The 24,481-nt window shown below is 53.1% G+C and overlaps 1 protein-coding gene and 1 long non-coding RNA gene across 8 annotated transcripts in view; one reads left to right on the top strand and one right to left on the bottom strand.

Moving 5' to 3' along the window:
* Positions 1–15,023, bottom strand: part of FOXP1 (forkhead box P1) — a 371,023-nt gene extending 356,000 nt beyond the window's left edge. For 2 of the 7 annotated variants that reach the window (XM_067003312.1, XM_067003311.1), the window contains exon 1: positions 14,811–15,023. The gene's annotated coding sequence lies outside the window, so the exon portion shown is untranslated. The remainder of the gene's footprint in view (positions 1–14,810) is intronic. The other 5 variants (XM_067003309.1, XM_067003308.1, XM_067003314.1 and 2 more) reach the window with 3 other exon arrangements.
* On the top strand, positions 13,561–16,399 carry LOC136791622 (uncharacterized). The gene is made up of 2 exons (XR_010833985.1): positions 13,561–13,939; positions 16,186–16,399. It is a non-coding gene; the product is annotated as an uncharacterized lncRNA (long non-coding RNA).
* Positions 16,400–24,481: the final 8,082 nt, after the last annotated feature.

The raw sequence follows: 24,481 nt of genomic DNA, 5'->3' as shown, positions 1-24,481 counted from the left end.
TTGGCCCTGACACATAAAAAGACTACGGAAAATGTATGTATTTGTTGAAAACGTCCTCTCCTATAACCGTCAAATAGATTACAGCTGCAGCTCTCTCCTCGCGCTGCACCCTGGGATCCAGACATTTAACTAGCACACACCGCGGCCCTGGATTAATCAGAAAAGCAGTGTATTTTTAAGTGCATTAATTATGTAACAGATGCTTCCAGGATTCCAATGGAGGTAATTTTTAAGAAATCCCAGCGTACGGTTTTAGGAACCTGTGCGGTTTCAAGGTTGCTTTTAATTTCGGCTCGATACCGCGCTTCCTTGACACCACGAGGCAATCACCCGCTGCCCCGTTTTTGTTTTCATCTCCCTGCGGACCGCACACCGTGGTGTTAGCGTGGGACATCCCGGCTTCTGCTGGAGGTGCTCCCCATTCCCGTCCGGATACGGCAGGTTCGGACAACACGTGCACGCAAGATTTCTCCTTTTGCCTTCTACCAAGGCACATTTTTGCCACTCCGAAGCACCTGGCTCCTCCTGCCCATGCCCGCGCACGTCGCGCTGAGCACCCACGAGGACAGCCAGGATGCTCGGGGTCTCTGGACCCCTCCGAGCACACCGCGAAGCATCCCCCACCGCGATGCCCGCACGCGGCACCGTGCACGGGGCCAGAGCTGTGCAGCAGAGCCCCAAGGCACCCGGCGGAAAGCCTCCGGGCCGGCAGCCCTGCAGCGCTTTGCAGCAGGAGCTGCCATCGCAGCCACGCGGTCGGAGCTCCTGCTGCTGGCTCGCTCTGAGAACAGAGCGAAGCTGAGCTCACTCGCGTGCTGCCACACTGGAGGAAAAGGCTTTTTATTGCACCTACCTCAACGGCAACACGGCGTATCCAGATGTGGGGAATAAAGGCACATCCACAATATTTTCCTGCTAGTTACTGGGAAATTTACAGCTTTTACAGCCTGACGCAGCTGCTAACAACCAGAGGCCACCTCACCAACTAAAAGCAGAGCTCTCCTGGCTCCCCTGGCTATGGCACCGGAGCAGCAGGTGCTGGCTGGGGCACGAGCAGAGCACCACAGGCTCCACGTCTTGGATGAGAAGTCTGCTTTTCTCTCCATCTTTGCACATCGCATCATTCTTGGATCAAGCCAGAGGTCTTCTCACAGAGCTTCAGCTCTACTTCTGTCTGCGACACTTAATTTGCAGTGACGCGGAGGGGCACGTTTCCAGATGCTCACTGTGCTTGCTGGCCTGGGCTCTCCCTCCACCAACCCCTCCAGAAAGGAGCAGGAAAAACACAGCGGCACTGCGAGCACCTAAGGTGCCAGTCAGGTACGGCTCTGACACATCAGAACGAAGAGCAAATGACCCTAAAGCACGGCGAGCACTCCTGAGGGGTGCGCGTGGCTGCACACGGGGTGTGTGAGATCCTGGGCTGAGCAGCGCCGCGAGGAGACGGGGCTGGGGACTCGAGCTGGGCGCAAACCAAGGAGGACGAAAAGGTGGACAAGAAGTTTTATTTGCCCACCCAGGCCATGCCCCCTGTCTGCACGGCCCCCGAGGCCACCCCTGGTGCAAGAGGAATGTGCCCACACTGCCTGGCAGGGATCGGGTCGGTGCCAGCCCTCGGCGTGACTTCACCCCTGCGCTCACCGCGACGCGTGCAGGCAGCAGCCCCGTGCCAGGCTAGCACCAGGTGATAACGCCCGCACACGGTACCTGCTTGGCACGGCTCGAGCGCAGCTCCCCCAGGGCTCCTCCGGTTTCGCTTCCTGCTAACGTGCACCTGCACCAAGCTCGGGAGCCCTGAAAGCACGAACCGTGTTGGAAGCCTTGCTCAGACCCCCCGAGCACACCCCAACGGTAACGACCATCCACACAGGCACCGAACACCTGCTGTTTTCAGCCAGGGCTGTGGCACGATGCTGGAGCCATGCTCGTGATCTGCCTTCCAAAGACGGAGGAGTAAACGTGTATTCCTGTGCCCCAGAAGCACAGGCTGCGTGACCACGGGCTGCAGGTCAGACCCTCCCTCGGTGTAAACCCGTGATGTCGTTGAGCTCTGGCCACGTATTTCCTTATCAGCTCCTGGTCTTTAACTCACAAGGTAGCTAACAGGCTGGAGACACTTTTAGTTCAGTTTTACACGCAGCTGTATTTGCTTATCGCACAGATAAGTTACTAAAACCGAGCAGAGAACAGCAGCTAACAACCTGGCTACCTGTCGGTGCCCCTACCCAAACTTCCAGCCTCCGGAGCAGCTCGCCGCCTGCTGCCAGGGGCAGCGGGACGCGTGGTGCTGCATTTGGCAACACACGGGCACCAACGACCTCCAGAGCACAACGAGGACGCTCAACCAGCACAACACGCTTTTCCCAGCTTGTTTTCTGCTGGTCGAGCTGAGCTGCCTGCGTGGTCTCACCCCTTGGAGCCAGCCAATGCTCAAGGGACGCGATGGAAGCGCGCAGGGACCAGCAGATGGGTCTGCTCCTAACTCCACCGAGCTGCAACGTGAGCCGAGCCCTCCTTCCACACAGCCCCACACGCACGCTGCCAACTAGCCTGAGAAAGCAGCAGCATCCTTCCTCCGAGAACAAACAAAGACAGAGGCTTCCCAAGGAAAACAACGCTCGTTTAATACATGCCGTGAAGTTGTGAGCACGCTTGAGTCACGGCACACGTGTGGCCCTCTGCAATGCACTCGCAGAGCAGCGTGTCCTCCTCCTCAATCTGCCGAGAGCATCCACCAGGCAGAGGCTGACACGCAGAGGTGATTCAACACCGATGAACAGAAACGTGAAGACGTGCTGCTCTTAAAACGGGGGCTGTATCTGACATGGGATTTATTTACCCAGGAAAGTTTTCTGCTCTGCATGCCCTCCTCCTCCTATGGCATTCAGCAGAATCCCCATCCTACCTGGACGGCTCGCTGCCCTCACACAAGTAGTCAGTGCTTCCAGTAAAAGCAAATGTATTCATTTTTTGCTTGGACCTACAAAAAGTACTAGTTGAAAACAAAAAAATTATAATTTTTTTAACTGACGGGGCATTAAGAGTAGTATCTGCCACCCCCTCCTTATGGTTATAGAATAAAGTAGGAAAAAATTTTAAAAAATAAATGTAAGAAAAAAAAAGTATTTCTTCCCACCAGAAAGTAAATATTTGTGCATAGCGAGAAGAAAGTATTTCCATAAAGCTTTCAACAAAGGATGACTGCAGGCCAAATTTTACCCTCAGATAGAGGCGCATAACTCTAGCTGAAGTTACTCAGAGCTGCCCACATTCACGCAGAAGCCAAACCGAGCATCGCGCGTTCACGCACAGGAGGCTGCGCGCTCCGGAGCTGCGGCCAGGCTTCCAGCTCTTTCTCAAAACTCGGGCGAGATTCGCTTCAAATCAGCGCAGAACTTCTGAAATGAGTCAAACCTGCAGGATTTTCTGCAATACCCGCTGCAAAAGAGGATGTGAGAGCTGGCAAGTCAGCTGTGTTTACTCACTGTGCCATCTAATTCGGGAAGCCGGAGCCGAGCCCCTGCGCTGAGCACGATGCCCGAGGGCGGTGGGAAGATCGTGGCCGGCTGGGCAAAACCAGCAGCTCCCGCCTGAGGTCCAGCAGCTCCCAAGCACCTCGGGGCGATGCTCCACCAGCCCGGCCTCCGGCCGAGGCAGGAGCCTTCGCAGGCTGAGACTCCCGGGAGGAGAAGCGATGCTCCACGAACCACGCGCTGCTTCAGCTAATGACACAGATTTACACTGGGTGTTAGCCTGCTTCGCTAAAAAAAGCCAACCAGATTTTTTTTTTTTTTTTCCTGGTGCAAACTGTCCTTTATAGAGACTATTAATATCCTCCTTACTTCAGCTTAAGCTACACTTCTCTTCCTTGTTCGCCACTAACTTAACAGATAACTTGCAAAACGAGATCTAATTTATCCCCTTCTTTTGTCCTCGTTCCTCTCCTCCCGCTACCGTCTTGACAGGCACCTTGCTTTCTAGGGGGACCACTGCACAGAGCTTAGATTTGCTGAAATATTAACGTTTTTCAGCAGAAAATTTAAGGCAATGCCTAGTTTATACTAAACAGATCCCCTGTGATTCTGGCCCCAAGTAATTAGTTATGTACTGCCCAGACTAATAACTTCAATAAAGCACCCTGCCATGAACAGCCCCCTCCAAAAGCTGCAAGGATATCCCTCGCTACCAAAGCCTGGTCAAGACAAACAGCACTGGAGGGCCGCCACCAGGACATTATGCTGAAACAAATGCATTTTTATTTTTCTCTTTAAATTACAAAAGATTATCATTTCACTCAGCAATGCCCCTTATTAAATTGGAACTCTCCACATCAGAATTAAATATGTCCCATCTACTCAAAATGAAGTGTATTATTTATCACTAATATTTAATGACAAAAACCTGATAACTTTCTCCGATTATCCCACTGATTTCCTCCAGTCATGCATCATTGGCTCTGCCGGTCATTAGCATTATCACAGTGCATAAACTCTGGCTTATGCAGCAAGTTTGGTAACAGAGCCAGAAGCCTACAGCTACTATTTTTCAGTTTGTTCAGATTTACTAGTTTACCTCTCTGTGAGCGTGTCTCTATCTAACGGCACCTACTACAATCCCTAAAAATCCTAGTCAATAAGTGTCCGTTTCCATACAACACGGTTCTGCACGGTAAGAACTCCTAGGCAAATACAAAGCCCCCGCTGGAAAGTCAGTCCTCCACTTCACCCGGCCAAGGACCCTTTTCCAGAAAGACCATATCCCAGCCAATCTGAAAAATAAATAGGAAATATCCAGCCTTGTCTGCCTGCATAACGCCAGGAATATGCTGCACAGGCTTAAAATCATTTAGTTTAATTCACAGGTAATGTTCAATTTCAACTTCTATGAAACGCTGCTTTCGAGGGCTGTACACGTTGCTTTTTTTATAGCAGTGAAGAAAAAACAGCACAGCAGAAGAGAACACCGCGCACCACCAGCTGAAATACACCAGGATGAGTTTCTCCCCTTCTCGGTTAAATCCTGCGAGTGCAAAGATGGATTAGAGAGGTTTCTGAATAGGTTTCATTCTTTACGCTGCTGGCCTTCAGAAAACTGCAATGGGTTAGCCAGGGAGGAACTTTAAAATACTTGGACAAACTGTAATTATATCGCATAGTTTTGACATTCCGCCTTCAAAGCCTTTGAAGTATCAAGTAATTTATCACTGAAAAATACATTTTCACTTTTCCAAATGTACAATTCGGGAGCTTTGGAAACCAAGTAAGACATTGTCTGAACAAAGATGCATGGCGTAGCATTTAAAACTAACACAAACACTTTACCGTGAGCTATTTCAGAGACTCATTCTCAATTTAATTCAAGCAGAACAGCATCGGGCCCGTGCCATAACTCTCTGATCAGAAAAAAAATCACCGAAGTTGTTAACGCGTTATTACTATTGCAAAACTTAATGAGAATAAAATCTCTCCTCTGAATCTGCTAAGTTAGATATAGCCTGTGATGTTCTGTACAAACATCCAGGTTATTATATGTGCATCCTTATTATATGGCACTTGCGTGAATATTCATAGCGTTTATTCTCTGAGCCAAATCGATATATATATACGTATTTTAAACTCGGTCCACCCAAGGAAGCTCCTGAGATTTCAACAGATATATTTGTGGTTAGGCCGCATAACTGAAGCAAAATCTGGCTGGCTTATGAGAGACGCATGGAAATACACCTATTTATGAAATTCACCCGAGGGGGAGGAATAATTTACAGTGCACTGATCAACAGAGTTTGCGAGATATTGTCTGAAGGGGCCCTATTTGAGAAGTAGAGCAGTTATGAAAGCAGAAGGTATCAATACTAATGCAATTGTTGCCACTGTATTATGCTATTTGCCAGGCAGAATTCCTATCGCTCACAGAAATATCAGTTTGGGTTAAGTTTCAGTATCACTAACTGCAGTATTAGAAATAGGGGCCATTAGACGAGAAAGGGCAGCAATCTGACAAGGTTAATGCCAAATTCTGCATTCTCCGTCAAGGCAAAAAAAAAAAAAAAAAAAAGAAAAATGGATCGAGTCCTGGAAGAAAGGCAGCAAGCCCAGGAGCACAGGATGCAGGCACGCTAACACAGATGCTTCCCCGACTCCCGCACCTCTCACGGTCAGAGGGCTGGAATTCGAGCCTTCAAAAACCAAATTGTGAAAAATATTGTCATTGTTCTCCCGCGCCCCGCCGCTCCTCCCTCTGCACGTGCACCCTCTCCAAAACGCACTTTTGACCTTACTGAGCAACACCCAGTGTCAAGAGCCTTGGGGGCCGCATCCTGCCCCGGGCTTGGCCGCTCCCCGCCGAATCCGGCTTCGACGTCCTCAAAACCTGCCCCAGACCAGCAGTCGCTCCGGGATGTCCCTGTGCTGCTGTCTGCAGGCAGATTTTGGCAGGCGGAGGGAGGCAGGAGTCGCACCACCCCGCTCAACGGGGTTTTTTCTTCCTGGTGCGAGGACAGAACGTGGGAACGGGCTGGATGAGCTAAGCAAGCTGCCTGACCAGCTCACAAAAATTTGTCATGAGGTTCATGGGAGATAGAGTTCGTGACTCACTGTCAGCAAGCTTGCCGTTACAACATAAAAGCTATCATTAAAAAAAAAAAAAAAAAAAGCAAGCACCCGGATGAACACTTCAAGAAGGTTTTAACTTCTTAATCCCGAATAGACCACTCATGAAATGAGGTTTGCAACGGACCCAGCTGACAAAAGTCGTACCAGACAACCTTGTAATTGAAAGACCATTAGAACAGCACATTTCACTTGCAAGGAAACCAATCTCTGCTGCCCTGCCGTTCCCAGAACTTTCCTGGGAAGACCTCTCCCGCCCGTGCTCAGCCCCGAGCTCTCTGCTGGCAGCGAGAGAAATGCAAACTTCGCGTTCGCTGTGCGGCGCTGGGAAGATGCTTCTTAAAACTGACACTGGTTCCTACAGAAATATCGGTTAATTACTTAATCCTTCTTAATGGAATGATTAACATCCTTTCAGCAAACAAGGCGGCGATGATTTAACGTTATACTGCATGTTTCATTACAGAACCGGTAAAATTAATACTGCTCCCCTCTCCTCTGCTGCAACCACTCATTTCTTTATAATCAGTTACATTTTTCACTTCTGCAGAGCAGCCTCTGCACCCGGCAGCCGGGCCAAGAAAAAGACTCCAACATACAAAAATCTGCATCGTTGTTATTCTGTTGTGAAGCCAAGGACCGACTTCCAGACGGGAACCAACTTTCCGTCAGCAGCAAAGGTGGCCGCACAGCCCGGCTCGGCGCCGCCGAAATGGGGGCGAGCAGCAGCACCCAGCACGGGTCCCACAGGCACCTCTGCCGGGCAGGGGAAGCCACTTCGAAGGGCACAAGGATGGATGCTCCAAGGCAGGCAGCTCCCGAGACCCCGAGAAGCCTCCGGAGCCTTTGTGGAAGGAACGCAAGTAGGTGCGGGGCGCCAGCGTTCACTGCCATCAAGCCCTCGCTTCCCTCTTAATTCTGCGGGCAAGGGTTTTGCAGGAAGGGGGATTCTGAATTGATTTTTGTGATCAGATGCTGAGCTGCTGCTCTGAACACACATCCAATCCCCCTCACCGTTTTATCTTCCTTTATCACCGTCTTTTTAATAGAGACATGACATTCTGCTTACTGCTGGGCTCTCTCTATTTATCTCTCTCTTAACAACACTTTGGCATCGCCGGCTCCGCTATCTAAATCAGCAATAGTGCATGTCCGGTCACATAAAACTGGAGAGGGTTTCCCGAGATGCCTTGGGAAGTCTGACTACTCCAGTTTACTGATGTGTTAATACGCCTCATCTACCAATTAACGAACAAACAGCTCAGGCTAGGAGCTGGGGGAGGGACACCAACACGAAGGCTGCGCGGAGCCCAAGGAAAGGCACTTGACCCTAATTGTTAGCAACAACGTGACAGGACCGATCGGGAAGTGTGGCTACAACTCACATCCAACGTGAAAGGAAATGTCTGGCGAAGAGGGGAAAACTAACGATGCCGTTACAGGCGCCGGCCCCGCCGAACAGGCCCACCTCCCGTCAGGCTCTGTGCGCCCAGTGCCCAGCCCAGCCGCCGCGCTCCCATCGCGGCCGTCTCTCCGTGCCCAGACCCTGGTCCTCCTCCTGAGCCCCTGAGGCTCCAGGGACCCCCAGGCAAGCGAGGCCGAGGGCTCAGCACACCCACCTGTGTGTACCCAGAGCAAAAGGTCAGAAGTCCAAAGCGCCCCGGACCACACACCACAAGGGCACCAGCAGGAAGGGGCCTGCACGGCGAGTGCGCGTACCGATATCCTGGGAAATGCTCCCCCACGCATTTCAAGAATTCAGGGAAAAGAAGCCATAAGCACTTTCTACCTGAAAAAAAAAAAAATCAAATCGGGACTCACAACGGCACAACAGCGCCTGCAGCACCGCACTCTGGGCCGTTTCACTTGTCGCCCAACACGTGGGAGAGGGCAGAGGTGCAGTGCACGCACCCAGCGCCGCCCGACCGCGAAGGCCACGAGGCGCTACGCGAGGGCCCGCGTCTTCAGGAGCGACACGTCTGAATCGGCAGCAGCTCCGAACTAACTTATTGAGGAAATAGGCACTTCTAATGAAAACACGACAGTGACAAGTACTGTACAGAGAGACCGCTTAGTGGTAAACAATACACCAGAGGATCATCCGAGTACCACGGCCCGGTACTCGTACCTCTTACCGAGACCACTGCAACCGAGAGGCAAACTGGGAGGGAAAAGGCCCACAGTTAGTTTCCAAACAGCACTCCCAGAAACACCAGAACGTATCAGATGTACCTAAGCATTTTATGGTATGGGTTCCATCTCGGTAGATCTGTCAAGATATTTACAGGGCTTGACAGTACTCCTGTCTTTAATTAAATTTTCACACACATACTTTAATGTAATTTAAATAGATTATTAGTTGTCAGAATATAGTATAAATTTTGTTTACGATTTAGTTGCTTTAAGTACTTACATTGAGGAAACTCATTTAACCCCCTGACTGAGTAGCATTAAGTGTTGAGATGAGACTTCTAAAGAGCTTCCACTGCCCTTTGCACTCTCCCAATAATCTTAAATTACTACAACTTAATTGCAATTTCAAGGCACTAAAATGGGGATGTTTTAAAAACAGCACAGGGAGGGTCACCGAGAGGAGAAAAATTATTTAGTCCTCCTCAGGTACCAGATGCTTCTTGGAGAGAAGAATTGATTTTGCCCGTGCTCTCCTGTTCTCTCATTTTCCACAGAAACCTATCCTCATTTCCAGAATGGCACCGAACAAAAAGTTATCAAGATTATTCTGGATACTTGCCACGTACAAACAGCCATTATACATAAGCCTGTTCGCTTGCATGCATGGAAGAGATCGGTGCCAGGAGAATAGAAAGACAAAACCCTAGAGCGTATTTGCAAAGAAGGCTGCACGCGAACAGAGCCAGCGGTTTCTCTGCCTTGGTAGGTCCAACGCTGAAGCAAGAAAAAAGAGCACACGTTAAATAAAACACTCCAGACACCCCAATCAACAAATATCCGAGCTCCTAAAAATAAACCGCCTTGCATTCCCTCTTCAGCCCCAAATACCTATTTTTTTTTTTAATTAAAAGGCTACAGAGCTCCCACAATTAAGTTTTCCCTCTAACGACTGTGAGATTTATTCCAGCCTACTTTTTCCCTACGCATACCCTGGCATCACCTTGCTGCCTGCCGCCGCTGCAGTTCCCACCGCAGCGATAGCTGCGGGAATCAGGCGGCACGGTACTCTGTGAGAGCAGCCGGCTGCGAGCAGCGTTTTTGTCAGCGAGCACTTCCAGCACACACACGAGATCTTGTTCGGCTCTTATTGCAACAAGGCATTTCGTAAGGCTTTGGCCAACGGAGAAGCGATCCGAATCGCGACTTAAAGCGCAGCCAAGCACTTAGGCGTGTCTTCGGTGGCAAGAAGTCAGGGCCCCGAGCCCCTCCGTACCTTTCTAAGCATGGTAGAGCAAAGTTTTGTTGCCAGGACCTCTCGGAGCAGCCGCAGACAGGCTGCTGATCTCCAGCGCACCACGGTTATCAGCTCCCCTCGGCAAGCGCTGCCGGGCTGCGACTGCCACCGTGAAAACACGAGGGGGGCCGGGAGGGGAGCGAAGTCGCAGTTCTGCGAGTCAGTGACACGGCCCCAGAGGCAGCAGCGGCAGCAGCAGCAGCGCCGTTTGATGTCAGCGTGCTCCGGATCAGGCCCTGCACAGCCGCGCTGCCTACCCTGACCTCGCCCTCAGGGCCACGGGGCCCGTGCCATGCCTGGCAGCCAGCGCAGCGCCGAGGCGTAACTGCAGCGTCCCCTGCAACACCGCAAGGCAACAGCAAGCCCGAGCTGCGTGGCTCCTGAGGGCCCGATCCCGATCCCACCCCCGGGGAGCTGGGGCTCCCTCTCCCCGGGCTCCCCTCGGGCGCACGTCGCGGCCACAGAAGGCCCGAGGGAGCACGGCCTGCCTCCCCGCAGCCACCCCGCTACCTGCCTCCGCTCCAGCCCTGCCTCGGCCGCGGGAAAAGGTTTCAGCTCGGTGCCTTGAAGTTGCAATTAAACTGCAGTAATTTAAGATTATCACGAGAGCAAAGGGCAGCAGCGGTTCTTCGGCAGACTCCTCTCGCCACTTAACGCTGCTCAGTCTTGGGGGTTAAATGAGCTTCTTTAGTATAAGTACCTTAAAGCAAGCGAATCGTAAACAAAATTTATTCTGTTTTCTGACAGCATATAATCTATTTAAATTTATTAAAGCTTCTCTGAGAAAATTTAAGATGACAGAAGTATCATTATGTCCTATAAATAACCGGACAGCCTTGCAGAAATAACTGTATTTTACATACAAATCCTACATATGTGTGTGCATGTGGTATTTCACTTGATACACAAATACATGCTCAAAAGACACTTCACAAAATGAATTACATTATCGGGTTCGATCTCTCTATAAATGACCACGAGCAGTAAGCATATGACATACTAAGCTGCGCTCCATAAATCCACCTTTTTACTACCCCCCTTTTTCCTAATTTTTACAATACCACGAAACAAGGATAATTCCAGAGCTAAACTGTTTACGCTACATCATACCGCGGATGATAATGCAAATGGAAGCTCCTAAAAGGAGGTGATCCCCTCCAACAGGAAAGCATATTGCAGCATATGCTGTGCAATAACGCCCAGTGCACGATTCTCTGCTCAACTTCCCTGCTCCTTCCCTCACCGGCACAGAAACTGGCTGCCTTACTATCACCGGTGGAACCGATTTAAGCAGAAAATGTTTATAGTTGTTAAAAAACATTACACATTACCCAAAACGGCTTAATAGCATACATGTGCATGTTTAACACACGTACTTTTTATTGTCTAATTAAAGTATGTGCCATAAAAAAACTACAGGCTTTATGCTAAGTTATGCAGGATGGTTATGAAACCTTACCTTATAAAAAGTATAAAGTACTTATTGTGTGATCTGCACTGTTAATTAAAGAAATACTTATGTGAAAAGGTTTTGCATTTCTTAATTCTTCAGTAGATGTGCACTTGGTCTGCCTCCTGATTAACACACATTCAGGTAACAGCCTTTTCCTCAGATTTTTTTTAATAGATGTTTCCATTGTTTTTGAATGCTTTAAAGAAATTAAATAGGTGGCTTATTTGTAGAGTTTACAGTGAGGTGTACGAATGCAAACATCAAAGTGTAAAGCAACAAAAATATCACTAACTTGCACTGGTTAAGGTTGATTAATACTTAAACCCAAAATATTTATTGAAGTAAAGATCAATTATCACTTAATACCCCTCGCTACAATTTTCTCTCAAGACTACACAGTAATTGAGTCTCCCCAACACAGCCACGAAGCCAAGTTACACACAGTTTTGCAAAAACCTTGGCATATCAAGAATAAGGTGCCGCCCGGGTAATATGTTTTGAAAGAAAGACACCACAAGTTTTCTAAACTCTAGGAACGCAGACAGACAACGTACAATGCTTAATCACAGCCGAACTCCTCTATTATGCATCAGCACAGATCTTACACACAGAGGAAAAAAAAAATCCATGTTTCCTTACAATTCAGAGATCCAGAAATAAGAGCTGAATTCCACAGAACTTTTACGCTGCTTTCGACATTACACTACTGAAACGCCACCTTCTCCGCGGCTCTAGACAGCAAAAATAAAATCAAATCCTAAGTCACTCGGAAAGTATATACAATGCACTCCAAAGCACCACCACTCAAAAAAAAAAAGAAAGAAAAAAAAAAGAAACCCCAACCCAGCCCATGCACAAAACCTAACTTTGCAGGCAAAATCATAAGCACCAGAAAGCCTTGTTTGAAATAGCAGTTATTTTTCTCAAAGTTATCCTTTGGTTTCACAACAAAGATCAGCATTTGTAATGGTCCATTTCTGCATAAGTGAACATATAGCCTTGCTGCCTGATCGAATAGTCCAGAGCTTTCAGTGAGGCAGCTCCTGACAACAGCCCAGCAGCAGCTTTGTTTGATCTCTCCTGCCTTCCTTAATCTGGGTTGTCAAGGTTCACTTGTTGGAGGCTGTTTACTTTACTTTTTCCAAAAAAAAAAAAAAAAAGTGATTTTTTTTTTTCTGTCTCTCATACAATGACTAATCCAAAGACTAAGGGGGAAGAATGCTGCCAATGCAAGATGTTAAAGCTACAATACCTTTTTGCAATGAGATTTTAGCCGACACCTTTTGAATGGTAACTAGTGAAGAGCTTCCTCCCCCAGTGCCCTGGTCCATTCAATCTGGCTGCGAGATAGTGCAAATCAAATGTGCGGGGGGGAAAGATTCGGAGCAGAGAAATTGAAACCAGGAGCCCTGATTTCCCCTTCTTCCCCCAAATTTACTTGCAAGGATGCAGAGTAGCTCGTTGCCTACGCTCGCTGCGCTCTGAGAACTCGAATTCCTTCAGGATCTCACAAACTTAGAAAAAGTAGGAGCTTCTCAGCAGCGGCACAAACTGCAAAAATAACAACCCAGCGAGATGCCTGCCTTCCCTCCACCTAAATTAAAGCAAACCATGGATTACCAGCGCAAGAAGCAAGTTTCTTTGACGACACGCTTTAAAGTTTGCCTAATTAAGAGCCTGTCATTAGCGACAGCAACATTATGTTAAGGCAGGTAAAACACAACGTTAGGAGAAACTGCATGGAAAAGGAAACACGGCTTCGAGAATTGCTTTAATATTTATAACCGCTCCAGCCCCCTAGAAATCAGCAGGCTACATTGTGTAGACGGCACGCTACGAGCAGCATACAGACATTACTCACTCAAAGAGCAGTTACTAAAAATGAAACCTTAAACTTCGGAGCCCAGAAGTTGGGCTCCAGCTTCCCTAGAGGAGCGGCGGCCGGGCGCGGGCAGGCGGCGGGACCTCGGGCGGTGCGCTAGGGCTGCGCCCCGCAGCCTGGGGGGGGGGGGGGGGAGATGGAGGGGGGGAAGGAAAAAAGAAAAAAAAAAAAAGAAAAAAAAAGAAGAAGGAATCTCACTCGGTCGGGTTCACTCAAAGCAAAACCACGCAATTAAAATCATTACGGCGAAGCGGCAGGAGGAGGGCTCGCGAAAATCGATGCGCTCCGCAGCCAGCCCAGCGATGCTCTGCGCGCAGGGGCCGGGGAATTAAGGACCAGTTGCGCGGGGGGGGGGACACCCGCTGCGCCCCGCGCAGCCCAGCACCGCTTTGGGGTTTTGTTATTTTATTTATTTTTTTTTTTCCGGAGAAAAAAAGAAAAAAGAAGGGGGAGGAGGAGGAGGAGGAGGAGGAGGAGGAGGAGGAGGAGGAGGAGGGAGGCGCGGACACGCCGCTCGGACGCCGCCTGCAGCGCGCACCCTCCCGGTGCCCGGCGGAGGCGGGCTGCAGGTGCGGGAGGCGCTGCGCGGGGCTCCGCGGATGTGCCCCCCCCTTCCCCTGCCCCGGCCCCCCCCCCCCCGTCAGCTCCGCGGAGGCTCCGCACCGCGGGGGTTGCGCGGAGGGAAGGGGAAGGGGTTGGGGGGGGGGGTGGGAGAGGGATGCGCGCAGCGCTGCGCACCCGCGCAGCGCCGGGATGGGGAGGCGCGGGTGTTTGAGGGAAACGCTCCGGGGGGGGGGGTAAAAAAAAAAAAAAAAAAAAAGGAAGAAAACAGGGAAAAAGGGGAAAAAAAATGTGGAGGGGGATGGGCGCGGCGGGACGCGGAGGGGGGGGATGCGCAAAGATGCGCGGCCGCGCAAGGGGCAGCGCGGGGGGAGGCGCAACAGGTGCGCGGGGGAGCGGGGCGGCCCGGCCGGCCGCTGGGGGGGGGCGGGGGGGGGCGGGGGGGGGGGGGGGGGGGGGCGCGGCCCCGCCGCAACTTCTTGCCCCGAGTGCTGAAGTTGGGGCTCGCGCGCCCCTTGCGCGGGGGGAGCCGGCGGAAAGCGCTGAAAATAGGGGGGGGGGGGGGGGGGGTAAATAGGAAAGGGGGGGTGGATAAAGGGAAAGCGGGGGGGGGGGATAAAGGGGCCGGGGGGGGGCGCCGCATCCCTCCCCGCGGGGGGGGAAGTTTGCAAAGTGGGCGGGGGGGGGGCTGCGCGGCCGCGCATCGCTGCGCCCAGCGCCGGCAGCTGGGGGGGGGGGGGGGGGGGCAGGAAGATGGGGGGGGAGAGAAAAGGGGGGGGGGGAAGGGGTCGTGCCGGGCACGTGTGGGGAGAAGTGCGAGAGGGAAAGTGCCGGGGGGGGGGGGGGTTGGCACGGGGCGGGGGGGGGGGGCGGACTCACCCGCAGGACTCGGCCCTGCCGCTGCCCGCCTCGGCTCGGGGCCGCCTGGCTCCGTCCCGTCCCTCTCCCTCCCGTCCCTCTCCGGGGCACGCCGAGCCCGGGCGGCGCGGCGGCGTGCTCCGCCGCTCGGTAAATAACAATAGAGCCGCCCCTCGGCTCCGCTCCCAGCTCCCAGCTCCCCGGCTCCGCTCGGCGCCGGGCCCCGCACGCCGCCCCCGCCCCGCGCCCCCCCCCCCCCCCTCCCCGCCCCAGCGCAGCCCCGCGCGGCGCAGCCCGGCCGGCCCCGGAGGGGGGGGGGGGGGTACGGGAACGGGGCGGGGGGGGGAGCACGGAGTTATGGGGGGGGGGGGGGAGGCGGCGCGGGGCCGCCCCCGCGGAGGGAGATGTTGTTATTTTTTGCTGTTGTCAGTCTCTGACGTCACATCCACCTGCTGGGTAAACAAGGCTGGGTGCGAGGGGAAAAATAATCGGAATAATGGGGGGGGATGGTGGCGGGGGGGGGGGATGGTGGCGGGGAGGGGTGTGGGGGGGCCGCGGGGAGGGGGCGCGGGCTCGGCGCGGGTGCCCGCGGAGCGCGCTGCGCGGCTTCTGCGCGGGGTTTGCGCCGGTTCGGCGCCGTGCCCCCCCCCTCCCTCAAGGCGCCCCCCCCCCCCCCCCCCGCAACTTTTTTCCGCACCCCCCCCCCCGCATCCATGCGGCCCCGCACCTCCTGCCCCCCCTCCCCTCCTTACCACCCCCCCCCCCGGCCTTGCGCTGGGTGCGCAAGCACTGCGCGGGTGCGCAGCGGGGGCCGGGGGGTGCAGAAGGAGTTTTGGGGGGGGGGGGTCCCGGGGGGGGGCTGTGTGCGGGGAGCTGCCGGTGCCGCCCGGCCGGGAGCAGCCGTGCGGGGCGCTCCGCAAAGTTGAAAATCGCGGGCAGCGGCCGCGGGGGCTGCGCGGGGGGCGGCCGGGGGGGGGGGGGGGCACGGCTGGACCCCCCCCCAGCGGGACGGAACCTCTTCCCCCCGTTCTTCTTCTTTTCTTTCTTTTTTTTCTTTCTTTTTATTTTTTTTTTGTATTTTTTAATTTTTTTTTTTGCGAGTTCGGGCTTCCAGCGGGTCCCAAACAAAGCTCCCCGGCCCTGCGGGGGGGGGGGGGGGCTCGCTGGAAACACCGCCATCGCCCGGCCCCGCCGCACATGCACGGAGCCCCCCGGGCCCCCCCAGGACCCCCCCCCCCCCAAAGCGGGGCTCGGGCGGGCAGGGCCGGGGCCGCGGCGCCACCTCTCGGCAGCAGCGCCCCGCCGGCGCGGGGAGCCCAGCCGGGAGCGCTCCCACCTGGGCTGGCCGTGACGGCAAGGCGCTTCGGCCTAACTCCGGGTGTATTCCCGCATTAAGGGGGGAGAAGCACCGCAAAGAAATATCTGCGGGGACGGCGGCAGGGAGCAGCGGCTTTAAGCACGGCGAGCGGCGCGCTCCGGGCGCGCTTCTTCACCTGCTTCAGCAGCGGAAAGGAGAGGGACACCCCCGAGTCGCTCTTCTAAAGCACCCCTCTTCCCGCTCTCGGTGTTTGTTTTGTGTTCAGCCTGGAATAAACTGTGGTTACTGGAAATCCCTCTGCTTCCTGTTGTCACACCTTCGCCCATCCAGACCGGCACAGCAGCCCCGTAAAACACAGTTAATCCCCCCGAGGATACAAGGGGGGACGGCTCCCCCTCCACCACCGCTGCTGCTGGTACCAGAGCTGTTCGGGGCCCTAGTGCTGGGCAGGTGCCTGCAGAGAGCCGCCCGCTGTTCCCCCCGCCCCAAGCACAGCCATCCCCAGAGCAAACGCTCAGCAGATTTTGGCAAGGGTGTACGCGGGCTACGACTACAGCTTGTTTGCTAAAAAAATGATGAAGGTGATGACGCCTCCGTAATTATAGGTGTTACTTGTTTTAAAGTGGGAATGTTTTCCAAGCTACTGTCACGCCACACCTCCGGTGGCCCCGGAGCCAGGCCTCCCGGTCCTTCCCCTTTTAGTCACTGGTTTACGAGGTTTGCAGAACGCCTCGCCGGGCTGCACGGCTGGTTTTGGGGCCGCTCGGCGCTCCAGCAGGGCCCGTGTAGGCACTGGGACCTTGTCCTGCTTTCTGCATCAGGCATGGGAAGTCGGGATCTGGACCAGAACCCCCTCATTTCCCTGGCTGCGGTGGGAATCACATCCTGCTCTGCTCCAGGAGGACACCCCGCCAGCACCCTCCGGCCTCGCGCAGCTGCTCAGAGCCAAGCAGCAGAGGAGAATTGCTGTCCTGCCCCGTGGCAGTTAATCCTCTGCTCCTCCAGGTGTCCCTCCAAGTGCCAGGGTGCCAGAAGCCGCCCAGAGCTAACTTTTCTGGAGCACGTTTCCAGCTGCCCTGAGCCGCCAGGCACTGCGCGTTGCCTTTCCCTGTGGGGGCCGTGAACGGCCATTGTATTTGCGTTGGACTATTAATCTGCCTGAATTCGGTAGAGATCCTTAAATGAATATTCATGGGAATTAATGTCATTTAGCTCTTATTGCTTCCTGAACGCAATTACGCGCGATACGTGAATTGGCAAACACCAGAAGATGTCCCGTCCTGCTGGAAGCCCGTGACCTACGAGCCCGTTAATGGGAAACGCCAGCCGCCGGACGCCTGCGGTGCTGGGGACGCACAGGGCGCTGCCGAGGGGCGCAGCACCAGGGGAGATGGGGTGCTGAGGGGGAGAGGGGGAGCCGAGGGAAGGGGCAGGCTGCAGGCAGCGCCTTGCAGAATGGAAAAGACGCTTAAAAAGGTGCTTCAATACAAGCTCTTCTTCCCCAGGTATTTCATTTACAAATAGGGACCGCACTTCTCATTCTCTTACAGGAGAGCTTCAGTTTTCTCCAGTTCCCGACTCCTAGAATAAAACCTTTCAGGGTCTCCTGCTCCTGGCCTCTTCTGAGACCCAGCGCCTTTCGGAAGGTCTTGGGCACCTCCTAGGAGAAGCAATGCCCCAGTCCGACCCTCCCAAGAGTGGAGCACACGCCGGAGCTCACACTGCTCCTCTGATAACAAAGCAGTAAGCAGCTCGGTCTTACAGCAACGCCAGTCCCAGCATCCGTGCTACCAACCCCTGTCGTAACATAACAAGGACTCTTCCCAAAATATTTGGGCTTGCCCTGTCACAGTGCGCGGCGTTCAAGTTCAGCACTCTGTCAACAACGCCAGGTGTCTCCTGAACCCCCAGCTCCCGAGCCAAGAGGGAGAGCTCAGAAGCAAGGAATAATCATTACTCACATTACTAACACATAACGGAATGTTTAAACAGATAACGTAACAAAACCCTCCGCAGCGAGAAAAACGACAGGTTCTTATTTATCCCAGCTAGGCACACAATGAACTCCGTCTCCTGGAAAGAGAAAGTGAGGCTCCCTCTTCTGCAACTGACAGCCACCAAAAAAAAAATATATGTGTATATTCTGGTGTGCTGGCTGTATCCCTCAAGGAGGGCCGAAATTCTCTGTAGCCCTTGATAAACCAACTGGCAATTTTGGGGGGTTAAAAAAAAAGTTACTCAAAGCCAAACTCAAACATCTAAGAAAAAAGCTGGTGAAACCAAAATCCAAGAACAATTTCATTTTGAGTCAATCCAAAGATTTCAATTTTGAGTTTTAGGGGAATAAAGAAAAAAAAGACACACACACCCCCCCCTTGCTTGAAAATAAAATTAAAGGACATTTTGAACACAAAGTAGTTTCAAAATGAAAAATCAAAGTGTTTCATGTCAGAAGTGTCAAAACTAACAGCTTCAGCATTTGTCAGAGCTTTTTTGAGTTTTTATAAATGACAAGTTTGGCATGTGTGCACAAACCGTTTTGGTGCTGCTGAATCTGCATTTTTGCATGCAAAAAGGGGAAAAAAAAAGGTTGGGTGAAATTTTCTGAGCACGAGCCCCCTTTGCAGCTCCCTTTGTTTGGAGGCGTAGGAGGCCAGCGGCAGCCTCCTGCAATGACTGCGCTGCCACAGAGCCCCGGTGACACCTGTCATCTCCTCTTTGGCTTATTAATATTTTACCGTTTGGTTTGCAGGACTCGGCGGGCCTGGGCTTTTTCAGAACTAGTTCACTAGTTAGCGGGAGAAGGTGCAAAGGTTAGGACAGCCTGACTGCACGTCTCCGGCTTGACACGCCGCTGTGTGACAGCCTGCCGCGTACCTATCCCAGGATGACTTCAGGTAATTCATTAGCCTGGTTCATTACAGCCTTTGCAGTAACGAAGTTGCGGGCTAAGCTCCGTTTCCCCAGCTTCTTCACCCAAAGTGATGGTTTTCCAGCGGGGTTTTCTCCTGCCAAGTTCCAGCCAGGTTTACAACTTACCTGGCAGGAGCGGAAATAGGAGCAAGTACTTAGTACCTGAAATAGGGCAAGTTTAAAACCTGAATTACGTGAAACGCTATTGCTATAAAAAACGACTAACAACCGAACTTGTGAAGCGCTTACAATATTAGCGACTGAACTTATTCTCGCCATGAAACCAGCGGCCAGCTGGATTTCACGTGCCTGCTTCCAGCACGGCTCACCTTGCTGCAGGTTTGGGACAGCAACAAAACTCCCTCGTGGTGAGCACCACAGGCCTGCATTCGCTTCTGCGGGTAGCAGACACCTGCCTGCCTTGTGTTGCCTGATTTCTGCAGTGCTTTCTGCACCTCTGTCGGCAGCTCTGCTTCTTGCTGCACCTCGACGGCTTCTAATTCAGCCAGGCTCAGCGTCTTTAAAGCTTCTGCAGGAAGCCCCAGTGCTTCTCTAGAGCAAGAGGCAAATTCACACCACCGTCTCCTCCCCCAGCTGCCAGCACAGCCTTTGCTCCCCAGGGGCTCCAAACCTCCAGCCACGCACCGTCTGCATCTGCCAAAGGCCAGAGCCGCTCCTTCCCTGCCCCGCCAGGAGACGCAAGCTGAGATGGAGACGGGTTTCTCGCATCACGTTGCCGTTTCTGGGACCGCTCTGACTCCTGCTGTGATGCACACAAATCCCCGTGGGGATGCGCTGCTCCTGCAGCCCCCGGCAGCCCAACCAGCCCCATCCCAGTGGGATGATCTCCTCGCCCAGCCCCACTCCTCCTCTTGCAGACCCTTCCCCGTAGCCGAGCCGGGAAGGGGATGTAGCTTCTCCCACGAAGGGTTTTCTGTTGATGCCGTCTCAAAAGCGTACTTGGCTAAGTATTATTCCATCCTAACTTTTCCACTATTAGGACTTTCTTAATCCAAAGGTCCAACATCAACAAAGATTAAAGCTTTTACTCTGGTTACATATCTATGAAAACAGCAGTCTCCTGTGTCCTGGGAGATAAACACTACCAGATGCTCTAGTAAACAGCGGAAAGGGGAGAGAGGGGGGAAAACGCAGTGGTCGGGAGAAGGAGAGATGAAATCAAGTTAGAAACAGCAGAAGAGACCAGAGAAGTAAATTCCTGGTGATTCTTGCTGCGTGGCAGTGAAGAGGTTAAGCCCCAGTACGCTGCCATCTCTAGACAGAATTGGTTGTTATTGCATTGATAAAACCCCGGGTTGTGTTTTCCTTGTCCATTTTGACCCGTATCTGACGTTAGCATTGCAAATGATGTCTGCTGCCATTCAACTAGTCAAAGCGAGCGGACAGCAACAAGACAGAGAGCTTAGCAAAGACGATACTAATGGAAGGGGTGGGGAAAAGTCTGATTTACATGTAATTAATTATTATTTATGTAAAAACCATATCATTGTGGTGGTTCTTGACATCATTTAAAGCCTCTTTTCAAAAGAGGAGTCTCCCCTCGTAGCGCGCCGATCTTTTCCGTGCTGCGAGTGGGGGTTGTGATGCGGAGGGGTCCGCGTGGGCCCACCACCGCCGCTCGCAGGCGGACATCCGACTGCCCACAAGGGCCAAGCAGAACAATCCTGCCTCCCCCGAACAGACACCTTCGCGTGACCAGGCCCACGGGGAGCCGAAGTCATTGGGTGAAAACTGTCGGATTTTAGCCCAGCGTTATGCGGAAGATGACGGAGTTACACACAGCTGCCGCGAAGACGTCTCGGATGAAATAAATGGGTTTTCTTCTGAGCTTGCAAAATGATTAACTTATTTATTTGATTTCAACACCTAATCTCAAAATAATCACCTTGCCCAGCCCCAAGGTACGTTGGCAGTGTTGTTCTAGACGCTTCGGCACAGACAAAGCTCCCGCAGGAAGACATCAATCTTCCCGGGCAAATGAAACTGGTCCACAAAAATGAAGGGCACAGCTCCGCCCCGGCCTGCCCAAATCCCCAGCCACAGCTCCTGTCCAGCTCCCAGACACGGCCCTGCCCCGCCGGCTTTCACAGGAGCTAGGTCAAACCTCAGGTGCACAGATTGCATATGGCAGCACGACCTAATTAACGCAGGCTCTGCTGGGCAAGATCTGCACGGTGGAAAGCTTATTGGCAGTGTCTCCACGGTTCTCTCTAATTTGCCAAAGGAGCTGCTGGGCAAGGAGCTCACTTAACCCCAATGATGGCAGGGACAGATTACAGAGAGCTGGACTCAAAAACAGGCAGGTCTCAAGCACCCTTCTTAATGAAGAAAAACAAACCACAGCGCTAATTGGAGCAATTGGACGGGGCAGGAGCTTCGGCTCGAGCCTGGGAGCGGAGGCAGGTGTGGACGGAACAGCCTGTCCTCAGCAGAGGAGGGATGGCACCCGCAGGGGTGCCCCAAAAACCCACTGCCCAGCCCACCGGCCACACCGAGGGGGTGTCCCCAGCCCCAGCAGTGTGTATCACTACCCCCAGCCTCCCTCTGCCCCCACACCTCCAGAGCTCTCCTGCCCAGCCTGGCCGCTGCTGAGAGCTCAGCCCCACGCTGGCCAGCTTCTGGGGTCAGAGATCTCCCCCCGGAGCATACAGGACTGCCCCATTATGCAATTTCCAACCACCACAAGCCAGTTTCTCACCCAACCCTCGCACGCCATAGCTGTGGTAGGACTCGCATCCTGTCCTCAGCAGCACGTGAGCCCCATGGAGGTGAAGTGGATCGTCCAGCCTCGCCCAGACCGAGAATGAACTCTGAAACCAGGCCGGCACCCACCCTCCTCATTTTAAAAACACAAGTTCTCCCAGTAGACCTCATCCTCCCTTTTGCATTATTTATTTTGCCAAAAGCAGCTAAAGCTGCTGCCATTGTCATCAGCTTGGGACTGAGCGAACTCAGCTAACAAAGAGAGGACGAACGGCACAAGGAGATCCCATCATCTCTTGGGGCAGGCTCCAAGAAGGTCAGCTTGCTTTGCTAGCCACTCCATTTCAGACCATAAACGCCTTCCATTCAATATATATATATTTGGCCTATATCATCAGCCCTTTTCTTTTTTGGTTTTATTTTTAAGTTTGTTTTTAAGTCACATTTACCATAGGGATGAGCAGGCTGCTATCGCTGTATTCCAACCTCCCAACTCCGTAAAACTGAGCGAGGTCAGCAGAGGGACCGTTTTTCCCGGTGAAGTTAGCACAGCCATAGAGGCAGAGGCATTATCAGAGCTACCGAAAGCTTTCTTTATCTGCTCAGCCTAGGACCAGATGTTTCGCTACAAACTCTTTGGCTCTTGGGGGTGCACAAGCACTCTCTGCCATCTCTGCACATCAAACGTCTGCAGAGCAAAGGCAGTGTTTTGAATCTCACCAAAACTTCTGACTTTCAGAAGGTTATTATTTCTGCTGTGGGTTTTTCAGAGAGGAGGAATTATTTAAATGGGAATCCTCACACCCAAGAACCTTCTGGCTGTTTATTCCTGCTCAGGGTAATTCTCTGGCAGACACATTACAGCTTCCACCCCGATACTGTGAGAGTCTGAGGCACATTTCCACCAGCCCTCTGACTTGGTTAATCGCATCAAATATTTTGTTTATGAAGTTCTATTCTACAAAGCCCAACCTGGAAGCAGGCATTCATCCTCCCATATACAAGCACTTTTGCTATAATTTCTTTTAAAGTCAAAGCTGATCCTTATCTACAAAAGGCCAGAGCAATAAGTATTTAATGTGTTTAGAAAACACGGCTCTTTCACCACACCTGCAGCCCGGCTGCCAACTTTCAGCCGTGTGGACTCTCCGCTGCTCTGGTGCGGTAAACAACATAGCTTGCCCTGGCTTCCCTCGTGGCAGGCACCTCTCCCAAACGTCTATATGTACTCACGCCCTAAAGGGCTTCCTTCACTCAGGTCCCGTCTCTGCAACACTTCTGAGGGATCAGGTTTGGTGGTGGCCGTTCCTCCAGGCCATCCTGTTAGCGGCTGCGACAGATGCAGAAGAGACCTCACTCTGAACAGTGGGATCTCGGGAATTGCTCCTCAGATTTTTTTCCTTCCTTTAAGAGGCAAATGAAATCCCGTCTCTCCCAGACTTCTGAGGGCAATTCGTCCCAGCCCCCCAATCCACAGCTGTCTCCCACAACCTGATGCAAAGCAACGCCCCGTAAGCCTCTCCCTTGGCACCTCCAGCACTCGTTTTGGTCCTAGCGATGCCACTGAGCAAACAAACTTCAAAGCCAAAAGCAACGCCAGAGCCAGGGAGGCGCGCCTGGGGGGGGAGAGAACTGGGGTAATAAAACCCGCAGCATCACCCCTGTGCCAACAGCCTCATAGTTTTTGTGCCTCCAATTCCTGCCATTTCTTGGCACGGCTTCCTAAGACGTTGCTGCCTTTTGGAGATGAAAGGAGCAGGCAAGGGTTAAATCCCAGCCGCCGTACCCCACCCCCAGCCTATTCACAGCAGAAGGAAATCTGTCTCTCTCCCACCCCTCAGCATCCTGTCTGTGCTGCATGGAAAACACACAAATCCCTGGCAGCTTCCTGAGGGGCAGAGACCTCAGCCCGGCCGTCACCCAGGCAGCGCTCCCCTCCCGGCTCCGTGCCCCCCGCTCAGACCGGGCCTTGGATGCGGTCAGCACAGGGCTCTGCCTTGCTCACGGGCTGAATTACACCCAGAGAGACTTTCCTCCCCTGGTCCCCCCCTTGCCAGGTCTATCTCAATGGCTCGTTTTCCTTTTTTTTTTTTTGGCTCCACAATTGATGTGGACAGCCCGAGGGAGCTGGAACTGCTCCCTCGAGGCTGTCCCAAGCTCATCCAAAGGGATCTCTGATGGTGTTCAGGGCTGTCCCCATCCCCCTGATGCTCACCCGAGCCACACCGCCCCCGTGGCGGCCAGCTGCTGGAGGTGGGGAGCCCGCAGGAGAGTTTCCATGGCGGGTGCAGTCACCCAGGCTTCAGGAAGTCCCCCAGAGGTCACACGGGTGTCACCGCCTTCCCACACATGGCCCTGGGGTACTGCAGAGCACGCCCGCCTCTGCTGAGCAGAAAAAAACAGAGGTCCTCACCCTCGTCCCCTCCAACAGGCTCAGAAGATGCACAAGTGAGCCGCTGAGATGAAGGGGATGGGAGCTACAAGGAGAAGCCAGCCCTTGTCACCCAAGGGGGGGACACAGCCTTGCGTTCAGCATCTCTCAGAGCTCCCCGAACACATCCCAGCCTGGAGGCGCTCAGCACCCCCACGGCAGCAGCAGCAGCTCGGAGCCGTGCCCTCGCTAACAGGATCACTTTGAAGCACGAGACTCTCAAGCTACCTCTGGCTGACAAACACGTGGCTGCCAGCTACAGGGGCTCTGAACCTCACGCCGCCTGTTCCTCGTAGAGAGGCACGT

The sequence above is a fragment of the Anser cygnoides genome, chromosome 10 (genome assembly GCF_040182565.1).
Source record: "Anser cygnoides isolate HZ-2024a breed goose chromosome 10, Taihu_goose_T2T_genome, whole genome shotgun sequence".
In the NCBI taxonomy this organism is placed as follows: domain Eukaryota; kingdom Metazoa; phylum Chordata; class Aves; order Anseriformes; family Anatidae; genus Anser; species Anser cygnoides.
This window is presented reverse-complemented; position numbering and strand designations above follow the sequence as displayed.